The sequence below is a fragment of the Triticum aestivum genome, chromosome 6B (genome assembly GCF_018294505.1).
Source record: "Triticum aestivum cultivar Chinese Spring chromosome 6B, IWGSC CS RefSeq v2.1, whole genome shotgun sequence".
NCBI classification, from domain to species: domain Eukaryota; kingdom Viridiplantae; phylum Streptophyta; class Magnoliopsida; order Poales; family Poaceae; genus Triticum; species Triticum aestivum.
In genome coordinates, this window is record NC_057810.1 from 131,648,399 (window position 1) to 131,669,895 (window position 21,497).

The window sequence follows — 21,497 nt, forward strand, 5'->3', positions numbered from 1 at the left end:
ACTAGTCCCTAAAAAAAAGTCCCTCCTATTTGGTTACATAGGGACTAAAAGGGACTTTTTCTAGTCTAATCCTTGTAACCAAACAGGGCCTTAGGCGCGTGACTGTCGGACCTAATCCCGTTTCTCTCGTTCTTGCTATTTTCTGTTTGACTGAATAAATTAAAAGGAAAAAAGGTATCGCGTGACCCGAGTCTTCTTCTACCTCTTGCCCCTGTCCCTATGTCAATTGACTGTATTGCACTTGATGCTAGTGATCAGCGGCGGGGCGGGGCACGGCCGGGACGTCGCCAGTGGCTGCGACGACACGGAACAACGTGCACCTTCAGTCCGCTCGGTCGGACGGACCGGTCAAAGACCAGACGGGACCGAGAAAATTTCGGGCTGAAATTTGGTAACCAAACCGGCCAATTCCTTCAGCGACCCAGGACCGATCGGTCTCGTCCACAATGGGCCATGAGCGAGCCGAAAAGCCCGCTCGCTCCATCCACGGCGCGCACGCTGACTAAGTCACCTACGCGGACGCAGTACTGGTCGAGGGCGCAGACAGAGCCGAGGTGCGCGAAGAAGTACTTGACGCCGTCTTCGTGCCACAGTTCATGGGGGAAGTCGTTGGCCTCAATCTCCATGAGGTCGTCGAAGTTGGCATGGCGCGGTTGTCGGTGTGATCGATGCGCTCGAGGGAGAGCGTGTTCTCCTCGAACTCAGTGGTGCTATGGCCGGTGAAGTTCCAGCGGATGTCACGGCTGGAGAAGGAGAGGAGTGCGCAGTGCGGCACCGTGAGAAGAGAATATGACACAGATGGAGCGGTTGTTGCGGCGAGCAGTGAGCGCGCGCTTGATGAAGGTGAAAGGATTGTGCATGGGCGATGTGAGGTGAACAAAGCAGTGGTGATCCACCTCGAGGAGGAGGCAAGGCGGCGGAGCAATCAGCGGCAGCTCGGCAGCGGCAGGTGGTAGCATGTGATCATGAGTGGGGGAGGGTGAGATGGGGCGTGAAGCTTGAGAGGGCGCGAAAGTGGGTGCTCCCCGGCGAGAGGAGGCCGCAGCGGTGGGGATGAAGAGAGGTGGGCAGGCGACAAGGCGGTGCGGAAGCAAGTTAGAAAACATGAACTTGAACACGTTCGTACTTCATAAAGAATAATTCATAATTCTTTGAGAATATTTGAAGTGAAAACCAACTTTCCCTTAAAAAAGCAGTCGGCCATAACACATCTGCTAACCTACGTATCATACAAATGTGGAGCCCCCTTCATCTTGTTTACAAATGCTTTTTTGTTCCCAGGTAATTTTCTAATGCTTCCTCCATTGTGCTTGTGCAGGTATTCCTGTCTCTATTTTTTTTCTCCATCCGTTCTATTTATCCAGCAAAGCAACTCTGTGCATACTTCATCAAGGCAACATTTACCATGAAATCTATTTCTTACAGCCCCTCAAAAACTTCACATCCAAAAACAATGCAACAGAAGCATGCACTCATGGAATTTGTCAGGTCATTCATGGAATAGGCAGGGCCAGAGGGGGAGTTAGTTGTAACTCGGGTGCAGAAATGGATATTCGTTTAATTCACTCCATCCTAGTACAGAAGTGAAGAAGAGCATCTGAGCTTCCACAAGTATGCTCATCTCTGCGAAAAGAAAAGATTCTTCGAGAATCAAGCTCATTTCTGTAGAGAAATTAGAGCTTCTCTGAGAATCAATGGCCTATGCAGCAGCAGAGGCTTGGTTGGAGTGTGGTGGAAGTAATAAAGAGCAATGTAGTTGGCAAGTTATACATGCAAGAATTTGGTTGATATATATACTGCAATTAAAAAAGAGGGAGCAGCTTGAGTGTTGTGACGACCCAAGTTGACACGGAGAGTTTCATCATCATAACGAAATTTAAAATGGGGTGAGAGAGGCTGTGGAACGATCGACCTCAGGCAGTCAGGCTCACTCGCATTTATCAATGAGATCTACACGGTAGCCACCCCACCGTTTGGGTTCATGACTAAACAACAGCGCTTTGTTCAAATTCTTGAGGAACTCTTCATCGATCTATGTATTCTTGCGGATTAGTTTGTCCAAGCATCAATAAGATTTTCTCATCTACTGTATGTAGCACACACATGTTCCATACTAGAGAAGAAGAAAATAATTTGTACGGATTATACATTTCCATACAATGGTGTCCTGATCATACATATGGTTCGACTACATACATCCACGCACACATATTTACACGGAAAATAAAAGAGGGACACACAAATCTATATGATTTGCTAGGCGCATATAGTAGCAGGCGACGAATTACTAAGCCATAAACTATTAAACGCAGCTTAACCCAGAGTCCGCCATCGCTGGTAAACCAAACCGAATGTATCAGAGGCTAATGCCAGAGCCGCAGCTCCAGATCTACTACCTCACCGTTGTTGTCGCTGTTCCGAGGATCGCTCTGCTGCAAGCCACCGGCGCCGCCACCGGCGAGCTGAGCGCCAGCCGGTGGTGCAGGGGCCTGATCCTGATGACGGCGCTCCTAGCGCCGGTGCACGTTCATGTGCCCTCCGAGCGCCTGGGGATTGGTAAACCCCCTCTGGCAGAACCCGCAGACGTGGACCTCTCTCGCCCGCCTTGCTGCGCTGTCCTCCGGCGAGCCGGAGCCGGCCACCTTGCCAGGGCCACCTCCATCCATTGAATTCGAACCTAGCTGGAAGCTGCTAATTGTCTGAGTGGCGAGTCTAGTGTACGTGGTGCGGAACTTGTTATACGTGGTTGGATGGATCTTCGGAACGCAACAATGGCACGGTATTATATAGTGGTAGAGAGGTGGGTATGTAGTATGCACTGCTGGCGGAGTGTGCTGGTTACTACCCCAGCCGGCCATTGCTGGCCTAGTTTGCAAATTTTGGCAATGGGTAGGCCGGCGCGGAGAGACTGTGAGAGGCTGGTGTGCATATATAGCTATACCGGCCTCGTGGATTTGAACATAGCGTACGTGCATGCATTGCTTCCTCTTGCATCCAATTCCTTTTCCCAGTAAAATTCTTTGAATACCTACCCGGGCACGCATGGACGCAATTGTTTATCTGTTTTTTATTTGTGTTGTGATTCTTGAAACGAATGGATTAGCTCTTTTTCACACGGGAAGGAATTAACTAATTGCAAATCCCGTCGATCAGCATGAGTACGGCCTCTCACGACTAACGACTTAAAATGTCTTATATTATGGGACGTAGGGAGTAGTCAATAATTTTCTACCGAAATGTTACGTTCCACCATGGAGAAGAGATTCGTAAAATGTATCGTTCAGTAAAGAAGACGTTTCTCAAAGATGATAGAAGCACACAAGAGAGTGTAGGTCGGCACCGCCGCCCTGTCTCCTAGCGTACCGTGGGAGGTTATGTTTTGCCAAACCGTCTAGGTCCATCCGCTAGACATGACCATGGCATGCCAGACATACATAACATCGTAACAGTTTACCGTCGCAACAAAGCTTGTTAACTTCCAATGATGTAATGCCGCACTACTCCATTCATGAAAAATACAACAGAGAAACAAGAAATCCACCAAGCATATGACCAACAAATAGATGATATAAAGAAAACGTTGTAGGAAGGCGCATCTCTACTTTTTATAGTAGTCAAAAGGGTCAAACAAATGGGCCCAGGATGTGTTCAAGATCATCAAACAAAGAAGTTGGCTATTGGGCCTGGGTTGGGCTTGAGTATAGTGGTTTGTTGACCTAAATTTGAATTCCGTATCTCACAATAAATTTTGTCAAACCACCCCGAGCAGTTTTTTGGGAGGAGGGAGGGGGTATGTACATAGTTTTTTTTGGCAAGTATGTGTTAACATCTTATATCTTGTTTTTTTCGAAAAGGAGGATGACCCCCGGCCTCTACATCTGGGAGATGGATACGGCCATTTTATTGATTATTCTTGAGGACCTTATAAAGTATAACAATAATATGCCTGAATCCGCCATCTTGGCAGCATCTGCCGCTACTCCTATCCAAATGATGAAGGGGTGCAAGCTGGGCCACATACCCATACCTCTCACCTAAGCCTAACATCTAAAGCCGGAGGCCCTGACCGAGCCATCTGTCGGGTCCGGGGCTCAAACCGGTCTGACGCACTCACATGTGTCATCGCCGCAATCTTCCATTGGTCCATCTTCAGAGCAGATTGAGGTGACAACCTTGGCAGGTCCTCCGCCATCGACGCCACCACGACGCCAAATGACGACCTCCACCTATGCGAGCCTTGGCAGGTCCTCCGCCATTGGCGCCACCACGACGCCAGCCGACGACCTCCACCTACATGATTCCGTCCCCAAGAAACGGACGTAAATCCATGCTAGGAAAGGGTCGCACCACCGCCGTCGCCCACCACCCACAAGAGCCATCCAACCCCAAGGTTCCTAAAGCGGCGCCTTCAAGAAGGGAACGGCGCCATGAGCGCCGCCGCCGCCCAACAGAGTTAGGGCTTTCGCCCGGGAGACCTAGGGGAAGGTGAAGTGGGGAGATCAGTCCATACCAACGCCTCCAAGGAGGGAAACGACGCCCTCAGGCGTCGCCGTCGGCGCAGCCGGTCATGGCCGGCCAGGATTTCGCCTGAACTAGATCTCCGCCAGCAGCAGCACCTCCTGTCACTACAACAGAAACTGCAAGTAGAGACGTCGAATTTCATACATAGGGACGTGTTATTCCACCTCTAGGCAACTGTAGAGTGGTTTTAGTAAAGCATCTTTGGCGTGTCTTCCCACGGACCGTCTCAAACCATGTAGACACGCTTGTGAAGCGTCTTTACATGACATGAGACGCTATATAGGAACGTTCAACATCGTGTCTACACAGGTAGAGACGTTATGACAGACACGCTCATATCACATCTCTACTCACATAGACACGATTCATTTGCGTCTCGATACCATTGAGGCGCTTCTGTAAATGTGTTCATCATGGGCCCCCTACTTATACACGTTGTGTAGAGACGTTATATTTATCTTTAAATATACATAAGCGACTCGATACAAATGTAATATTTTATTTTAAATATGGTTTGATTTATTTGAAATTTGTATTTCATCATTTCAAATTCGATCATTTTATCATGACATGGCCGCACATGCAGATTAATCAAATAATATCATTATATGAAGGCACCATTCCACGTCATAGATTGCATTTGCAAACATCGCATTATCAAACTTGACAAGCTGAGTTCCCCTCAAACAAAGGCAAGCTGAGTGGAATAATGAGCCCGAACAGATACTTACACCAAAGTTCACAACTGAATACTAACATTCATATAGAACATGCAAATAGATAAGAAAATATCCTATAGTTCAGAACTATGGTTCTCAATTAAGCTAAAATATAACATAGGCCACAATACTTATTCATTCACAGACTGGTTCATTAACTGATCCTGGCTTCTTCAGTGTACTCCCTTTTCAAATCCTCAACTACCCAATTACTCCTACCTCCCTTAATGCATTCTCTTTTCAAATCCTCAACCGCCCTAAAAATCAAAATGAACAATGTTTTAGACAAGTGCAAGATAAGATGTTCTTTGATAAATCATAAAAAGTGTATCATACAAATGCTTTGTTTGAATGATTGGCTTAGTTTTTTGTACCTAAAAGGCAAAAAGATTTTTGATAACTAAAGTATCTTAAATGTGGATTGGAGCACACTCAATTCTTGTATGGAAAACATACTTACATGTGAGAAAGGCCAAGCAAAAACATAACAAACATCTCCTACTGTGTGGAATTTTTCATATGGTCTATCCAGTTCACATCCCTAGATTTGTAGAGCCACAGACAGAGACTGCAACATACTGCTCTCCAAGCATGTTTCCTTCAACCACATATATTCTATCTTTACCCCCTAAAATTCCACTGGTCACGGATTTGTTTTTGCTTCTCAAATTGATTGAAAAGAACAAGACTTCACTTCTATCCATTTTTGCAAGAAATGAAACATTTGTTATTCATAAAACTGGGAAGATTTTACTTTACGCAAAGAAGGACAATTTCATAGAGAATTAGACAAACTACAAGTATACAACCATTTGGATGCCTAGCATATATGTACCTGCTTAGTGACTTGGTGAAGACCACCTAACTTGGCTGCATTGCTATTTTCAATATGAGCATTCTGCAATTAAATAGGAAGAGGTGTGAATGGAGACACATAATCAGCTCAAGAATGATAATTTCCAGGAGTTCCGATATCATGTACTAGGAATGCACCAAGTAGCTTTATTCTACACATACTTTCAGTCTACTTAGATTAAGGTTTTGTTAAAACATAATAATTTATTTTGAAAGCTAAACATGCATATGCATGATGCAAACAAATGAAGTACTCGTCATGTAAACTGGAAGCGTATGCATGTTTTGTTGTGCCTGTTGGGGAACGTAGTAATTTCAATAAAATTCCTACGCACACGCAAGATCATGGCGATGGCATAGCAACGAGAGGGGAGAGTGTATGTCCACGTACCCTCGTAGACCGTAAGCGGAAGCGTTATCACAACGCGGTTGATGTAGTCGTACGTCTTCACGATTCGACCGATCCAAGCACCGAACGTACGGAGCCTCCGAGTTCAGCACACGTTCAGCTCGATGACGATCTCCGGCCTCCGATCCAGCCGAGCTCCGGAGATGAGTTCCGTCAGCACAACGGCATGGTGACGATGATGTTCTACCGGCGCAGGGCTTCGCTTAAACTCCGCGACAATATGACCGAGGTGGAATATGGTGGAAGGGGGCACCGCACACGGCTAAGGAACGATCCGTAGATCAACATGTGTGTCTTTGGGGTGCCCCCTGCCCCCGTATATAAAGGAGCAAGGGGGGGTGCGGCCGGCCCTAGGAGGAGGCGCACCGGAGGAGTCCTACTCCCACCGGGAGTAGGACTCCCCCCTTTTTCCTAGTTGGATTAGGACTTGGGGGGAGGGAAAGAGGGAAGGGGGGCGCCGCCCCCCCTCTCCTTGTCCTATTCGGACTAGGGGGGGAGGGGGCGCGCGGCCTGCCCTGGCCGGCCCTTCCTCTTCTCCCTCATGGCCCACTAAGGCCCATTAATCCCCGGGAGGGTTCCGGTAACCCCCCGGTGTTCCGGTAAAATCCCGATTTCACCCGGAACCATTCCGAAGTCCAAACATAGGCTTCCAATATATCAATCTTTATGTCTCGACCATTTCGAGACTCCTCGTCATGTCCGTGATCACATCCGGGACTCCGAACAAACTTCGGTACATCAAAACTTATAAACTCATAATAAAACTGTCATCGAAACGTTAAGCGTGCGGACCCTACGGGTTCGAGAACTATGTAGACATGACCTAGATCCATTCTCGGTCAATAACCAATAGAGGGACCTGGATGCCCATATTGGTTCCTACATATTCTACGAAGATCTTTATCGGTCAAACCGCATAACAACATACTTTGTTCCCTTTGTCATCGGTATGTTACTTACCCGAGATTTGATCGTCGGTATCCAATACCTAGTTCAATCTCGTTACCGGCAAGTCTCTTTACTCGTTCCGTAATACATCATCTCATAACTAACTCATTAGTTACATGTTTGCAAGGCTTAGGTGATGAGTATTACCGAGAGCGCCCAGAGATACCTCTCCGACAATCGGAGTGACAAATCCTAATCTCGAATTATGCCAACCCAACATGTACCTTCGGAAACACCTGTAGAGCACCTTTATAATCACCCAGTTACGTTGTGACGTTTGGTAGCACACAAAGTGTTCTTCCGGTAAACGGGAGTTGCACAATCTCATAGTTGCAGGAACTTTGTATAAGTCATGAAGAAAGCAATAGCAGTATACTAAACGATCAAGTGCTAGGCTAACAGAATGGGTCATGTCAATCACATCATTCTTCTAATGATGTGATCCCACTAATCAAATGACAACACATGTCTATGGTTAGGAAACATAACCATCTTTGATTAATGAGCTAGTCAAGTAGAGGCATACTAGTGACTATAGTTTTGTCTATGTATTCACACATGTATTATGTTTCCGGTTAATACAATTCTAGCATGAATCATAAACATTTATCATGTTATGAGGAAATAAATAATAACTTTATTATTGCCTCTAGGGCATATTTCCTTCAGTCTCCCACTTGCACTAGAGTCAATAATCTACATTACATAGTAATGATTCTAACACCCATGGAGTCTTGGTGCTGATCATGTTTTGCTCGTGAGAGAGGCTTAGTCAACGGGTCTGCAACATTCAGATCCGTATGTATCTTGCAAATCTCTATGTCTCCCACTTGGACTTGGTCCCGAATGGAATTGAAGCGTCACTTGATGTGCTTGGTCCTCTTGTGAAATCTGGATTCCTTTGCCAAGGCAATTGCACCAGTATTGTCACAGAAGATCTTCATTGGTCCCGATGCACTAGGTATGACACCTAGATCGGAATGAACTCCTTCATCCAGACTCCTTCATTCGCTGCTTCAGAAGCAGCTATGTACTCCGCTTCACATGTAGATCCCGCCACGACGCTTTGTTTAGAACTGCACCAACTTACAGCTCCACCATTTAATATAAACACGTATCCGGTTTGCGATTTAGAATCGTCCGGATCAGTGTCAAAGCTTGCATCGACGTAACTATTTACGACTAGCTCTTTGTCACCTCCATATACGAGAAACATATCCTTAGTCCTTTTTCAGGTATTTCAGGATGTTCTTGACCGCTGTCCAGTGATCCACTCCTGGATTACTTTGGTACCTTCCTGTCAAGCTTATTGCTAAGCATACGTCAGGTCTGGTACATAGCATTGCATACATGATAGAGCCTATGGCTGAAGCATAGGGAACATTTTTCATTTTCTCTCTATCTTCTGCTGTGGTCGGGCATTGAGTTTGACTCAACTTCACACCTTGTAGCATAGGCAAGAATCCTTTCTTTGCCTGATCCATTTTGAACTTTTTCAAAATTTTGTCAAGGTATGTGCTTTGTGAAAGTCCTATTAAGCGTCTTGATCTATCTCTATAGATCTTGATGCCCAATATGTAAGCAGCTTCACCGAGGTCTTTCATTGAAAAACTTTTATTCAAGTATCCCTTTATGCTATCCAGAAATTCTATATCATTTCCAATTAATAATATGTCATCAACATATAAAACTAGAAATGCTACAGAGCTCCCACTCACTTTCTTGTCAATACAGGCTTCTCCAAAAGTCTGTATAAAACCATATGCTTTTATCACACTATCAAAGCGTTTATTCCAACTCCGAGATGCTTGCACCAGTCCATAAATGGAACGCTGGAGCTTGCACACTTTGTCAGCACCTTTTGGATCAACAAAACCTTCTGGCTGCATCATATACAACTCTTCTTCTAGAAATCCATTCAAGAATGCAGTCTTGACATCCATTTGCCAAATTTCATAATCATGAAATGCAGCAATAGCTAACATGATTCGGACAGACTTAACCATCGCTACGGGTGAGAAAGTCTCATCGTAGTCAACCCCTTGAACTTGTCGAAAACCTTTCGCAACAAGTCGAGCTTTATAGACAGTAACATTACCATCAGCGTCAGTCTTCTTCTTAAAGATCCATTTATTCTCAATGTCTTGCCGATCATCGGGCAAGTCAACCAAAGTCCATACTTTGTTTTCATACATGGATCCCATCTCAGATTTCATGGCCTCTAGCCATTTTGCGGAATCTGGGCTCATCACAGCTTCCTCATAGTTCGTAGGTTCATCATGGTCAAGTAACATGACTTCCAGAATAGGATTACCGTACCACTCTGGTGCAGATCTTACTCTGGTAGACCTACGAGGTTCAGTAGAAACTTGATCTGAAGTTTCATGATCAATATCATTAGCTTCCTCACTAATTGGTGTAGTTGTCACGGGAACCGGTTCTCGTGATGAACTACTTTCCAATAAGGGAGTAGATACAGTTATCTCATCAAGTTCTACTTTCCTCCCACTCACTTCTTTCGAGAGAAATTCCTTCTCTAGAAAGGATCCATTTTTAGCAACGAATGTCTTGCCTTCGGATCTATGATAGAAGGTGTACCCAACAGTCTCTTTTGGTTATCCTATGAAGACACATTTCTCCGATTTGGGTTCGAGCTTATCTGGTTGAAGTTTCTTCACATAAGCATCGCAGCCCCAAACTTTAAGAAACGACAACTTTGGTTTCTTGCCAAACCACAGTTCATAAGGCGTCGTCTCAACGGATTTTGATGGTGCCCTATTTAACGTGAATGCGGCCGTCTCTAAAGCATAACCCCAAAATGATAGCGGTAAATCGGTAAGAGACATCATAGATCGCACCATATCAAGTAAAGTACGATTACGATGTTCGGACACACCATTTCGTTGTGGTGTTCCAGGTGGCGTGAGTTGCGAAACTATTCCGCATTGTTTCAGATGTAAACCAAACTTGTAACTCAAATATTCTCCTCCACGATCAGATCGTAGAAACTTTATTTTCTTGTTACGATGATTTTCTACTTCACTCTGAAATTCTTTGAACTTTTCAAATGTTTCAGACTTGTGCTTCATTAAGTAGATATATCCGTATCTGCTCAAATCATCTGTGAAGGTGAGAAAATAACGATATCCGCCACGAGCCTCAACATTCATCGGACCACATACATCTGTATGTATGATTTCCAACAAATCTGTTGCTCTCTCTATAGTTCCGGAGAACGGTGTTTTAGTCATCTTGCCCATGAGGCACGGTTCGCAAGTACCAAGTGATTCATAATCAAGTGATTCCAGAAGTCCATCAGTATGGAGTTTCTTCATGTGTTTTACACCGATATGACCTAAACGGCAGTGCCACAAATAAGTTGCACTATCATTATCAACTCTGCATCTTTTGGCTTCAACATTATGAATATGTGTATCACTACTATCGAGATTCAATAAAAATAGACCACTCTTCAAGGGTGCATGACCATAAAAGATATTACTCATATAAATAGAACAACCATTATTCTCTGATTTAAATGAATAACCGTCTCGCATCAAACAAGATCCAGATATAATGTTCATGCTTAATGCTGGCACCAAATAACAATTATTCAGGTCTAAAACTAATCCCGAAGGTAGATGTAGAGGTAGCGTGCCGACCGCGATCACATCGACTTTGGAACCATTTCCCACGCGCATCGTCACCTCATCCTTGGCCAGTGCTCGCTTATTCCGTAGTCCCTGTTTCGAGTTGCAAATATTAGCAACAGAACCAGTATCAAATACCCAGGTGCTACTACGAGCTCTAGTTAGGTACACATCAATAACATGTATATCACATATACCTTTGTTCACTTTTCCATCCTTCTTATCCGCCAAATACTTGGGGCAGTTCCGCTTCCAGTGTCCAGTCTGCTTGCAGTAGAAGCACTCAGTTTCAGGCTTAGGACCAGACTTGGGTTTCTTCTCTTGAGCAGCAACTTGCTTGTCGTTCTTTTTGAAATTCCCCTTCTTCTTCCCTTTGTCCTTCTTCTTGAAACTAGTGGTCTTGTTGACCATCAACACTTGATGCTCCTTCTTGATTTCTACCTCCGCGGCTTTCAGCATCACGAAGAGCTCGGGAATAGTCTTGTTCATCCCTTGCATATTATAGTTCATCACGAAGCTCTTGTAGCTTGGTGGCAGTGATTGGAGAATTCTGTCAATGACACTATCATCAGGAAGATTAACTCCCAGTTGAATCAAGTGATTATTATACCCAGACATTCTGAGTATATGTTCACTGACAGAACTATTCTCCTCCATCTTGCAGCTATAGAATTTATTGTAGACTTCATATCTCTCAATCTGGGCATTTGCTTGAAATATTAACTTCAACTCCTGGAACATCTCATATGCTCCATGGCATTCAAAACGTCGTTGAAGACCCGGTTCTAAGCCGTAAAGCATGGCACACTGAACTATAGAGTAGTCATCAGCTTTGCTCTGCCAGACGTTCTTAACGTCGTCAGTTGCATCAGCAGCAGGCCTGGCACCCAGCGGTGCTTCCAGGACGTAACTCTTCTGTGCAGCAATGAGGATAATCCTCAGGTTACGGACCCAGTCCGTGTAATTGCTACCATCATCTTTCAACTTTGCTTTCTCAAGGAACGCATTAAAATTCAACGAAACAACAACACGAGCCATCTATCTACAATCAAACATAGACAAGCAAGATACTAGCAGGTACTAAGTTCATGATAAATTTAAGTTCAATTAATCATATTACTTAAGAACTCCCACTTAGACAGACATCTCTCTAGTCATCTAAGTGATCACGTGATCCAAATCAACTAAACCATAACCGATCATCACGTGAGATGGAGTAGTTTTCAATGGTGAACATCATTATGTTGATCATATCTACTATATGATTCACGCTCGACCTTTAGGTCTCCGTGTTCCGAGGCCATATCTGCATATGCTAGGCTCGTCAAGTTTAACCTGAGTATTCTGCGTGTGCAAAACTGGCTTGCACCCGTTGTAGATGGACGTAGAGCTTATCACACCCGATCATCACGTGGTGTCTCGGCACGACGAACTTTGGCAACGGTGCATACTCAGGGAGAACACTACTTGATAATTTTAGTGAGAGATCATCTTAAAATGCTACCGTCAATCAAAGCAAGATAAGATGCATAAAGGATAAACATCACATGCAATCAATATAAGTGATATGATATGGCCATCATCATCTTGTGCTTTTGATCTCCAGCTCTGAAGCACCGTCGTGATCACCATCGTCACCGGCGTGACACCTTGATCTCCATCGTAGCATCATTGTCATTTACGCCATCTATTGCTTCTACGACTATCGCTACCGCTTCGTGATAAAGTAAAGCAATTACAGGGCGTTTGCATTTCATACAATAAAGCGACAACCATATGGCTCCTGCCAGTTGCCGATAACTTCGGTTACAAAACATGATCATCTCATACAACAAAATATAGCATCACGTCTTGACCATATCACATCACAACATGCCCTGCAAAAACAAGTTAGACGTCCTCTACTTTGTTGTTGCAAATTTTACGTGGTTGCTACAGGCTTAGCAAGAACCGTTCTTACCTACGCATCAAAACCACAACGATAGTTCGTCAAGTTGGTGCTGTTTTAACCTTCGCAAGGACCGGGCGTAGCCACACTCGATTCAGCTAAAGTGAGTAAGACAGACACCCGCCAGTCACCTTTAAGCACGAATGCTCGTAACGGTGAAACCAGTCTCGCGTAAGCGTACGCGTAATGTCGGTCCGGGCCGCTTCATCTCACAATACCGCCGAACCAAAATATGACATGCTGGTAAGCAGTATGACTTGTATCGCCCACAACTCACTTGTGTTCTACTCGTGCATATAACATCAACGCATAAAACCTAGGCTCGAATACCACTGTTGGGGAACGTAGTAATTTCAAAAAAATTCCTACGCACACACAAGATCATGGTGATGGCATAGCAACAAGAGGGGAGAGTGTATGTCCACGTACCCTCGTAGACCGTAAGCGGAAGCGTTATCACAACGCGGTTGATGTAGTCGTACGTCTTCACGATCTGACCGATCCAAGCACCGAACGTACGGAGCCTCCGAGTTCAGCACACGTTCAGCTCGATGACGATCTTCGGCCTCCGATCCAGCCGAGCTCCAAAGATGAGTTCCGTCAGCACGACGGTGTGGTGACGATGATGTTCTACCGGCGTAGGGCTTCGCCTAAACTCTGCGACGATATGACCGAGGTGGAATATGGTGGAAAGGGGCACCGCACACGGCTAAGGAATGATCCGTAGATCAACTTGTGTGTCTTTGGGGTGCCCCCTGCCCCCGTATATAAAGGAGCAAGGGGGGGTGCGGCCGGCCCTAGGAGGAGGCGCGCCGGAGGAGTCCTACTCCCACCGGGAGTAGGACTCCCCCCTTTTTCCTAGTTGGATTAGGACTTGGGGGGAGGGAAAGAGGGAAGGGGGGCGCCGCCCCCCCTCTCCTTGTCCTATTCGGACTAGGGGGGGAGGGGGCGCGTGGCCTGCCCTGGCCGGCCCTTCCTCTTCTCCCTCATGGCCCACTAAGGCCCATTAATCCCCGGGAGGGTTCCGGTAACCCCCGGTGTTCCGGTAAAATCCCAATTTCACCCGGAACCATTCCGAAGTCCAAACATAGGCTTCCAATATATCAATCTTTATGTCTCGACCATTTCGAGACTCCTCGTCATGTCCGTGATCACATCCGAGACTCCGAACAAACTTCGGTACATCAAAACTTATAAACTCATAATAAAACTGTCATCGAAACGTTAAGCGTGCGGACCCTACGGGTTCGAGAACTATGTAGACATGACCTAGATCCATTCTCGGTCAATAACCAATAGCGGGACCTGGATGCCCATATTGGTTCCTACATATTCTACGAAGATCTTTATCGGTCAAACCGCATAACAACATACTTTGTTCCCTTTGTCATCGGTATGTTACTTACCCGAGATTTGATCGTCGGTATCCAATACCTAGTTCAATCTCGTTACCGGCAAGTCTCTTTACTCGTTCCGTAATACATCATCTCATAACTAACTCATTAGTTACATGTTTGCAAGGCTTAGGTGATGAGTATTACCGAGAGGGCCCAGAGATACCTCTCCGACAATCGGAGTGACAAATCCTAATCTCGAATTATGCCAACCCAACATGTACCTTCGGAAACACCTGTAGAGCACCTTTATAATCACCCAGTTACGTTGTGACGTTTGGTAGCACACAAAGTGTTCTTCCGGTAAACGGGAGTTGCACAATCTTATAGTTGCAGGAACTTTGTATAAGTCATGAAGAAAGCAATAGCAGTATACTAAACAATCAAGTGCTAGGCTAACAGAATGGGTCATGTCAATCACATCATTCTTCTAATGATGTGATCCCACTAATCAAATGACAACACATGTCTATGGTTAGGAAACATAACCATCTTTGATTAATGAGCTAGTCAAGTAGAGGCATACTAGTGACTATAGTTTTGTCTATGTATTCACACATGTATTATGTTTCCGGTTAATACAATTCTAGCATGAATAATAAACATTTATCATGATATGAGGAAATAAATAATAACTTTATTATTGCCTCTAGGGCATATTTCCTTCAGTGCTGGCCTATAGTATTGAGTGATCTTGCGGCATTGTTTCCACCATATATTCATTGTACATGTTTTGTTGTGCCGGCCTACAGTATTGACTTTTAAAAAACCAAATACACCTTAAATAAAGGAACGAATGGGCTGTGGTCATACACTCGCTCTATTACTATATTTTGCACATATGCCATTAAGAAGCACACATCAGGGCCCACGTCGCTCCACACAGCGATGAACCTAGCCACCACAGACAACAGCCTCCTCCACCGTCTTCCCCCCTCACCACTGTTGGAGAAAAGCCAGTGGCAGCGGCAGCGGCGGGCTTCTTCTTCGGGGAGCAGGCGTCCTCAGAAGCAGTGTGACTCTTAGAGCCTATGAACTCGAAAATCGGGTCACACTAGTGCCGGGTCACATCATGGGGAATATCTCCAATATTAGCCCCAAGTTTAGCTCGGATTTGTTAGATGATGGCGGCACCTTGGTGTCATATCCCCCTCCCATGGGGGCTTTTTCTTTGGAGCTGGGCATTGGCGAGCGGGGTTAGTGGAAGACATCGGTGTTGGCGTCGAGACTTTTTTGTGGCAACGATGATAAGGGGAGCAATATCGGAGACATGGCTATGGGCGTAGTCGGCTCTTCTCTGACGGCTTGTTTGTTCTTGTGAGGTCGAAGTTGTGGTGGTGGGGTCTAGATGGCATACGATGACGGAAACAGGTGGTTCGTTTAATGGTCTTATGCGGAACTAGTCGTGCCTAGTTCTTCTTCATGATTCTATGTCAAAGTCGGAGTTGCGATGTCTAGTCATAGGCGACTGAGTTCCGGCGCAAATCTTCATACATCTCCACACGACCTGTACAGTGTGGATTGGGTCAACGATCACCTACGACGGAGTTGAAGTTTAGCTCAGAGTTCAGGGATGGCGAGGACACCTCTAGGGTAGTAGTGATGTCGATGATGCATACGTGCTATCTCAACGTGGCTCTCTTTGGAGTAGTGTGCGGTGGGGTATCTTCTGTGTGTCGCTCATCGGTTTTGTTGATTTTCCCTTAATAACTAACTCAGCAATCTGATTTTCGCTTGGTTTTCTCCAATTAACTAAGCAACTTTTTTAATGAATGCATGAATCCTGTGGTTTCAAGAAAAAAATATTTATTGCTCATGTATTGTCAAGTGTTTGTTTTCTAAAGAAAAATAATAATTTTATCAAATATAATTATAATGTTCTGATGTACAATGTCGACCATAAGGAGAAAGGGCATGGTGGCACAATGATCTCACTGAAATTGGCGTCGACCCTGTGTGGGCGCAATGATGAACACAAGACGAGCGGCTACACGGAATAAAGTTTTGTTTCTTTTTGTGCTAGAAGAGAGCACATCTTTCCCACTGGTACCCATGCGCGGTGTGCGGGTTTGCACACATAGCAACTACCTGATTTTTTTAAAACAGTGTATCTTCTTCTTATTTTTCTTGTTTTTCATTCCTTATTTTTATTTTTATTTTACTCTCGTTTTTCTATTTCATATTTCCAATTCTTTTTAATTAAACCAAAAAAAATTCAGAATTTATTTCTTCTATAAATCTTTCCAAAATTGTTCTTGAATTCAAATTTTGTTCATCTTTTCCAAAACTATATATTTTGAAAATGCTCGCATTTTCAAAAAAAGTTAGAATTTCATATTTTCTTCACAATATTGAATAAATGTTCGAAAAATACAAAAACTGTTTGGCAATTTTAAAATTTTGTTCATCTTTTCAAAATTTGTTCGATTTAAAATTAAATGTTCACTTTTTAAAAAATCATTCATTTCAAAAATTGCTCTAGTTTTTAAGGAATGTTCAGAATATTCAAAAAGTATTTGCACTTTGATTTTTGCGGGGAATTTCAAAATTTACTTATGACTTTCAAAAAAATGCAATTCCAGTTGATATTTTTTTTTGAAACTTTAATTTTAAATGTTATTTGCATTTTTTAAATATTTGAGATTTCAAGCTTTTTTGGCAGTTTTCGAGAATAATCAGAAATGTTTCCGAATCACGATGCTGCAGTGTGTTATTAAATATTTTGCACTGGGCAATAATCACCAAGAGTTATTTGTTCCATTGGCAAGCAGCAGAGTTCAGCTGCGCTACGTTTTGAGTTCAAGTTTCGCTAGGTCACTCCTTTTTTGGGATTTTTAGGTCGCGCGTTAACCAAAATCGCAATGCGCCTGGTGGGCCGGTGCAGTCGTCTGAATCTTGTGCGGCGCACTCCTATATGACGCAAGGTCCGGGAGGTGCGCGCGAAGAGATTTATGTTCCATGTTTTCAACCCAAAAAAAGAGACCTCCTCGCCAGCGCTCTCGGCGCCCGATTGTGTTGCTAGCGCCTACACGCACGAAGAATTGGGCCGGCCCATTAAAAATGCACAGCATTGATCGCCCCGATTCACACTCGCTCGAAAAGAAAAAATCGATGTCGATCGTGCACAAATACCTTGCCTCTCGATCGATTCCCTCAAAAAGATTTTTTTTGCGCAACACCCTCAAAAAAGTATATCAAATTTGAAGAAAAAACACAAATATGAAAAAAGTTCATTGATTTTGAAAGAAAAAGTTCGTCGATTGTGAAAAGAGTTCATCGATTATAAAAATAAACTTGTCGATTTTGGAAAAAAGTTCATCGGTTTCGAAAAAAAGTTCATTGATTTTGAAAGAGTTCATCGAATTTGAAAAAAAAAATCATTGAATTTGAAAAAAAAATCATCGTGTTTGAAAAAATTCATCGAGTTTTTAAGAAGTTCATCAACTTTGAAAAAATGTGCATCTATTTGAAAAAAAAAATCGAATTTGAAAATAGTTCATCAACTTTGAAAAAAAAGTTCATTGATCCAAAAAAAGTTCACCGAATTTGAAAAAGAAGTTCACTGATTTTGCAAAAAATTCTTCGCCTTTGAAAAAGTTCACGAGCTTAAGGGAAAAAAGATAGAAGAAAATGAAAAGAAAAAGAAAAGACAGTTGCCATTTTTGCATTTATATAAAAACAGACAAAAAAGGATAGTAGCACATGGGGTCATCTGATCCAACTTGTTGGCGCGTTTGCAACTTGAACGAACGAATGGCGTTCGAGTCACGGCTTATGCACCTTTTTTTGTCTTTAAAAACAGGAAAAGCAGAACAGTAGAAGGAAGTGGGCCAGCGCCCTATAAATCTGAGTGTACAGGGGGGTGTACGCCCAGTACCAGATGACCTATACTGGGCGCTTAAGGTGCCGAAAAGGATTTGGCAAAAAAACTGAGTTTCCTCAAGAGATTTGTTGGCAGAGATGGGCAGCGTGTTTTCGATCAGTGTTTTGTCCATTTTAGTAGTTTGATTTTATTTACAGCCTACTATTACAGGATTATATGTTATTACTTTCAGAAAAGATTATAGATTATTGTTAAACTCTTCTCTAAGCCATAGTCGCGTCTTCTAAAACATCTCAAAAATCGTCGCTACGTATTTACACATGAAATAAATAATGAATGTGGTGCACCTGTAAAGGTGAAATTTGTGACGCTATGCACATCGTCCTAAAAAGTGTCTCTACATAATAACTACTCCCTCCGTTCCTAAATATAAGTCTTTATAGAGATTTCATAAGGTGGACTACATACGGAGCAAAATGAATGAATCTAAACTTAAAATGCATCTATATACATCCGTATGCGGTTTATAGTGGAATCTCTACAAAGACTTGCATTTAGGAACGGAGGGAGTACTTCCTAATGTAGGGGCGGATATAAAAGCGTCTTAGAAAAAGCGTACCTACTGACATGTTTTATTGTAGTGTGTACAGAACCGATGACTAAGAGGAAGCACGGCCCGACCAGGCTGTCACACACGCCGAACAGGGGAGGAAGGGAGGCGTCAGATCATGCACATCGACCGCCGCAGAAGCCACCGCCGGCCGCCAACAACCACCGGATCCCGGCGCCCGCGCGGCCCGGACACCGGATCCACCACCGGCACGGCTGTTAGCCGGTCGTGCCTTGCCAATAGAGCCGCCGCTCCAGATCCAGGGTTTCCCAGACAGGAGCAGGGCAACCGAGGCCCCCGCGGTCACCATCTTGGCGCCTCGGGCTTGCCCGGCGGCTGCCTCAGGCGGGGTTGGGAGGAGGAGGCGGCTCCTCAAAAATGGGGGAGAATTTTACTTCCCCGGCCTCTCCACATCTTATATCTTGTATTTACCAACTATATGCACCATACGAGGCTCAATGTTAATTCTTGGAAACTAAGAAAATTATCCGTCCAATCTAGGTAATAACTGTGTACGGGCGTTAGTTGAGGTTCATAAGTCTTAGCCGGATGTCCCGCCTCCTCTCTAGAGAATTACTTCACAAACCGCGAAAGAAAAAGAAAAAGAGAAGTAAATTAATAATGGTCTGCAGTGTCATAGAGAGGATAATATCGCATCCACAAGGTGCATTACTTATTCTGCGAATAATTCATATTTCCCCCAGGTTATTTTGGTTTCTGTCATAATTGTCGTACAAACTAGGAAACTAATTAGTTCCATTGCATAAATTAGATTTCTCCAATTAGCATATTATGTTAAACCAACAACATAACCTACTTATTTTACCATTCTCTATATTTGGATAAATAGTTGATCCTGTGATATGCAAGTTCCTTCGGGGTTGCTGACTATATAAGTGAGACGTTGTCAACTGTACATATGGGTGTGGCTAGAAGTAAGTCGTCTGACTTTCAAAATCGGGCCAGACGACCATGTTCAACCCTACGAAGAAGATCCAATGGCACACGGGCCTTCTTCTTTCTTCTTCCTCAGCTGACCGCGCACGGGCCGTCGGTCCCTGCCACCCGCGGCCGAAGGCGCTCCCGCGACCGCCTCGCCGCCCTGCCCTCCCCTAAACCACCACCCACCGCTGGTCTTCCGCGGCTCCCAGACATCCCTCTAGCCCCCCCCCCCTTCTTTGTCGAGTTATTTCTCCGGCGAACCCCCACCACCGTCGTCCACCACCGCCGCCCCCACCCTAAACCCTAAGATAGATAATGGGGTGACGACGGTGATCGCCTTCCTTCTCCTTCCTCCCCTCCAGCCTTCCTCAGGCAAATTTCTTCGGGAATCTCAAAATCGACTGACCCATTAGCTAAAGTCAGACGATTGATGTTTAGCTAATATGTGTACAAATTTATTCTTCGGTTTAGTAGTCAGTGTTGATCTCTGAAGGGGAATTGGGAGGAGTTACTATATGTCGTGGGGCTGCGGATGATACTATGTTGCTATTTGAAGCATCTGCCCAGCAGGCAAGCATTGTCAGGCTTGTTGAACACTTATACCTCGGCGTCGGGTCAACTTATAAACCCTGAGAAGTGTTCCAACCTTTTTTCTGATAATTGTCTTGATGTGGTGGCAGAAGAGGTGAAGAGTACATTGGATGTTACGCAACATGTGTTTGAACCAAAATATTTGGGTCTGTCGGTACCTGAAGTGAAAGATCGTGGAAGTCGCCTAGAGGGGCGCTGAATAGGCACTTCAAAATAATTATGGTTTAGGCTTGAAGAAATGCGGAATAAAACTAGCGTTTAATTTGTCAAGCAAAAAACCTAAATCGACTAGGCTCACCTATGTGCACCAACAACTTATGCTAAGCAAGATAAACAACTAAGTGATAGCAAGATATATATCATGTCATACTATGGCTATCACAAAGTAAAGTGCATAAGTAAAGAGTTCGGGTAAGAGATAACCGAGGCACACGGAGAGGACGATGTGTCCCAAAGTTCACACCCTTGCGGATGCTAATCTCCGTTTGGAGCGGTGTGGAGGCACAATGCTCCCCAAGAAGCCACTAGGGCCACGGTAATCTCCTCATACCCTCACATAATGTAAGATGCCGTGATTCCACTAAGGGTCCTTTGAAGGCGGTCATAGAACCCGTACAAATGGCAACCCTTGGGGGTGGTCACCAGTACCCGTACACTTTGGCAACCCTTGGGGGCGGTCACCAGAACCTGTATAATTGCTCGGGGCGATCGCCATAACCTAATTAGAGAACTCGATGCTTGCCCGGAGCTTTACACCACAATGAACACACCAACTGTCTAGGGAACCAAAGCACCCAAGAGGAACAAGCTCTAGGGTGCCAAAACACCCAAGAGTAATAAGCTTCTCACCTTTCACTTCCACGCATCACCGTGGAGAACTCAAACTGATGCAACTAATGTAATGGCAAGGGCACACCGAGTGCCCAAGTCCCTTACTCTCAAATCCCACCAAAGCAACGAAAGCTATGGAGGAAAATGAGAGGAAGAACAAGAAGGAGAACACTAAGAACTCCAAGATCTAGATCCATGGGGTTCCCCTCATATAGAAGAGAAAGTGATTGGTAAAAATGTGGATCTAGATCTCTCT